The sequence below is a fragment of the Amphibalanus amphitrite genome, unplaced genomic scaffold, assembly GCF_019059575.1.
Source record: "Amphibalanus amphitrite isolate SeventyFive unplaced genomic scaffold, NRLGWU_Aamphi_draft 001322F_arrow, whole genome shotgun sequence".
NCBI classification, from domain to species: domain Eukaryota; kingdom Metazoa; phylum Arthropoda; class Thecostraca; order Balanomorpha; family Balanidae; genus Amphibalanus; species Amphibalanus amphitrite.
In genome coordinates this window covers 42557-47277 of record NW_024882815.1, presented here as the reverse complement: position 1 = coordinate 47277, position 4721 = coordinate 42557, and positions in this window count along the sequence as shown.

Genomic DNA, 4721 nt, shown 5'->3' with positions numbered 1-4721 from the left:
TTTGGTATGTAGATAGAAAGCGGTAGGGGCTATCACATATATTCCGTTTTTTTCGAAATTCAAAAAACTTTTTGGATTTTTTGGCTATTATATTCAAAAAATGTATTTTTTGATTTTTGGGGGTCAAAATCCAAAAAATTCGAAAAACCGAAATAGCAGTTTTGTAGCTCTTTTAATTCCACACCTTTTATGTCTAAAACATTTTTCTGTATCTCTAAAGCTGTAGGCCTGACAGCTCTTCCCGCGAAACCTTTTTTTGGGTCGAAAATGGCAAAAATGACGTCACTCTGACGTCATTAGCGGCCAACCTATCGTAGCCTTTGGAAAAAATTTTGGTCACCATGTGTGCTAGCTGCTCCCGGGAGGGTACTGAAAGTTTGGTGACGATCGGCGCAGCGGTTCTCGAGATATATCGAAAAAACTAAAGGGGGGCAAAAAATTGCCCCCCCCCCACCGCCTGGAAGGTTAAAATTGGGTATCATCGGCTTCGTCTCGTGACGGGCAACACGCTCGTTTTTTCCGCGAGGCTCTAGCTCGATCAGGGGCCAAACGCGAGGGGGGTCGTACCACCCCCCCCCCCTTTGTGCCGTCGAAGGACGCAAAATGGCTTGTGCCGGCGAGGGTTAAGTTGACTTCACCCGAACACCAAGTATAGCGTTCAACGCACCTGAGCTAGACAAACACGATTATGCCAAAATCGCGGCGGTGCGACCATTTTTGGCAAAGTAATTAACCTAAAACCGAGCCCGTGCCTTATGGCACTTACCTGATCTAAGAGGTCACTGGCTGACCTAAGACCTTAAAATTGGGTAGTACCTAATTTTTGCGTCTTATAACGGCACACAAGCTTGTTTTTCCGCGAGGCTCTAGCTCAATTAGAGGCGAAACGGCGAGGGAGTTGTACCAACCCTCCCCGGTCAATGTAGAAAACCAATCGGTCCGGCCAGGGTTAAATACCGGAATTGTGATCTAGGCTGGAGACTTCCAGTTCGCGGTTAACTCGCGTTTATTTTGGTGGCTAACTTCCTTACACGCGTGTAGCTGCCCACCAACTTTTACCCGGGGACTTCCATCCGCGGTTAACTGGTGGGTAGCTACACGCGTGTAAATATTTAAATGCCGACTTACACGCCAGTTTAAAGGGCTTCCCGATCAGCTGATCGGGATGCGGCGATCAGCTGGTCCAATGAACAAGTGCGTAATTCCGTTATTTATGGGACCGGTGGCCCCCAATCAGCGTTTTTACACATGCAATGAGTACAGCCGTAACAATGGGATGTGGTGATGCATTAACCTAACCAGAACAACGTTTGAAGCCGTGCCAATCAGCATTAATAATGCTAATCGCCTTGTGTTATTTCACTCTGTATGGCCGACCGCCAGTCTACTGCATGATCTTGCAACAGCCGTATCTCAGATTACTCGTCTGCCCTCGTCGGTTCGTCTCCGTCACCCCCGTCCCCACCCCCGCCCCGTCACTTCACCGGTGAGGCGTCGTCGGTGTCCAATTCAATGCCACACAAAGGACGATTATCACCGAGTGATCAGTTTAATATGTGCGTGTCGCGGGGGTGGCTGACGTTCCAACGGCGCAGGATCCGGTCCACCACCAGTGCCCATTTGCTGCCGTTTAAACCGCTAATGGTTCTTTTTGGCCGTCCTTTTCATATCTCTCCAGAGCTGTGTCAGCTGTTTCTAGTCCCATTTTTCTTCTGACCTTGCATTACAGGCTGTAACAATGTTCTTCCAAGACCGTTTTCGTTCTTTATTACTCCTTCCATCGTGTCGCTTATTTTCGATGACTTTTACTTCAGTCTTCATGACATCGGCTAACAAATGCATGTCTCTACTACTGAAATTTCTGCTCCTCTTCTTCCTGTCCATGGTTGTTGACCGGACACTCGTATTGCTTCCACTGAGCTGGTCCTCGCCCCACTGACACGTAACGCGAAGTGCGACGACAGGGGCCCGACACTAGCCGGCTGGCTCGACGATCACATTATTTCGGATGCGATACGAATCCCATCTCACTATCCCGAAGATTACGAAATAGCAGCTGGTGGCAAAGAGATAGGTGCGATGGAAATAGACTAATACCTCCGTATTTGAAAATTTGAGTCCTACATCCTCAATTCTGTCAACTCAAATATTGCTCTGATTACTCATGTATGACTTGTCGAAAACATCTGGATACTTGCATTGATGAAATACGTAATTTGTAACCCCTCAACAAGCACAGAGGCCAGTTTAACCAACAGAAAAATAGCCGCCTGGCGGAATTTTTTGCCTAAAGACAGTTTCACATACGGAGTGTAAACGCGATAAGCACGAAAGCGGATGGGGCTTTACCGCTCTCGATCCGTATGTGAATCGGCCTTTAGGCGAAAAATTCCGCCAGGCAGCTATTTTTCTGTTGGTAAAACTGGCCTCAGTACTATGAAAAGGTGACCTCAAATTCGTCTAATCTTAGCAGCCGAATGGCTAGGCCGAACTGGCTGAAAAAGCCAGAACTAGATGATTGCACTATTGTCTATCACTTGCACATAAAATTTGCACAGAAATAAACTTTTAAAACCCCCTAAGGACCAAAAAAAGCACCACCGAAAAGATACCCGCGAACTTAATACATGGGGTGGCTCGCGTGTAAGTTCGTTCGCTAACTTAGCGAACAAACTATTTACCCGCAGATGGAAGTCTCCGGGCAAAGTTACCCGCCGACTTAAACGCGAGATAAACGCCAACTTACCCGCAAACCACTTACACGCGACTTACCCGCGTGTGGAAGTCTCCAGCCCTAATGTAAAAAGATGGCCCAAGGTAACCCGACCTCAGTGACAGGTGTCCTATATTTGCAGCGTCTTATATTCACGACGGTTCAATTTCCACTTTCTTCAGCCGAGTGATGGTTGTCAATAGCAAGGCTCTCTAAATGCAAGCCGTAATCGCCACGCAATATGTGGAAGGCTTTTGATGTCAATACATACATAAATGCATACATAAAACGCGCTTTTCACAAAATTCATAAACTAAAGCGCATCTGTTTTTAATGACCAGTCAACTACGCGTGGATGCGTGCAGGCCACACAGGTCAGCGTAAGCCGGGCGCGGCGGCCGAGCCGAAACTGGGGCGGGGCGGGCGGTAGTTGGGTAGGAAGAGCGGCTCCTGCAAATCTTGCGCAAATATGCGCAGTTAGCTTTTATGTTGCCCTGGTGTTAATTTAAATCCTACTTCACCTCACGAAAAATCAGAGTGGAACTAGATGGGACTACCTGTTGTTTCCTTACCTAAACTTTGCAGTTATATTCCAGAATCACTGTAGGAGAGCCTTCATAAAAAAGCTATAGTACATCTTAGTTAGGGAAAAAGTATACCAAAATTTTGCACTGACCAATCGGCAACTTCATAACGAACATTTTGATGCATAATATGTGGGATTTCAGTTTGGTGTCTATCAGCAATAAGACTCTGAATATCCGGCTCAAGAAACCTCTTGCTCCGCGTCAGTTTCCGAGTTCTGGGATACCCCATCTTCGGGGGCTGATTACAGCTATTTTTGGTCACCCGGATTAGTTTTTTTTGCCTAAGTATAATAATTTGATCAATTTCAAATCGATCTATATAAAAAATAATCCGAAACTCCGGAATCGCCCGTGGCCTCTCGTGAGGGCGTTTCCGACCAGTGTGCAGCGGCGCCAGCTGCCCGCGGACGACATACCCGAGGACATCACGAGGATCGCGGTATTCTATGTCGGACAGGTTGCTTGAAATGGTTGATGGCAAATGGCTTAAGTAGTTGATCATCTCATTGCTCTTACCGCTTCAGATGAGGCAGGTCAATGCAATAAGAACAGAAAGTTGATTTCAAAACCACCGAGATCCTAAGTGAACAAATTATGCATTCATGCATGATTTCAGACATCATATTGAAATACCATGTAATATGCATCAATTTACCTATTTCATTGGTGTTTTCCTGACAAGTGCATAACTAAACTTAAAACTACACGAACACAAGAATCCGACAATGAGTATTATTGTTATTAGAAAGGCAATTCCAACGAAGTGTTTTTGACAGCTGAAAACTCCCTGCTGATAGTCCACCTCCGACGTCCTCCTGGTGCGCGGGAAAGGGGGAGAGTACACTGTCGACCGGAGCATGGGCGTCTGCACGTGTCCACAAAACATCGCCAAGGCACGTGCAGACACAGCAACGAGGTCGACTGGCTCTGTGGAGTGGAGGGGGAGCCTGGGTCTCGACGCCTGAAGAGAAGATGACCGCGATGTTCATCGCAGCAGGTATGCCTAGCTTTACAACTCAACACTGGTTTGAAGGCTGAAGCGTTGCATGCATGTACGTTTTTTTCAAGTTGCCTCGTCATGATATTCATGCACGTTTCGAATTTGCCTGAAATACCAAATGGCACTGCATTTTTAGTTCTGAGTTTGTCAGGTAAACACAACCTTGATGCTATAAAAGGTACTCATTAAAGGTCATCCAATGCTTTCCCCCGTATTTGTCTTGATAAGATTCAATATAAATCGGGTGTGACTGAACACAATGGCGAGGCCAGGGGGGCGACACGGCTATTCGCGCAATGTATTCATTTATGGGCCGCGCGGGGCCTCGCGATGACGCGGCTGGAGGCAACTGCTCAGCGCGCTAGGATACTTCTGGCGGGGCCGGGCGCTGAACGGTGTGCAATGAATGGGTTATGGTCGG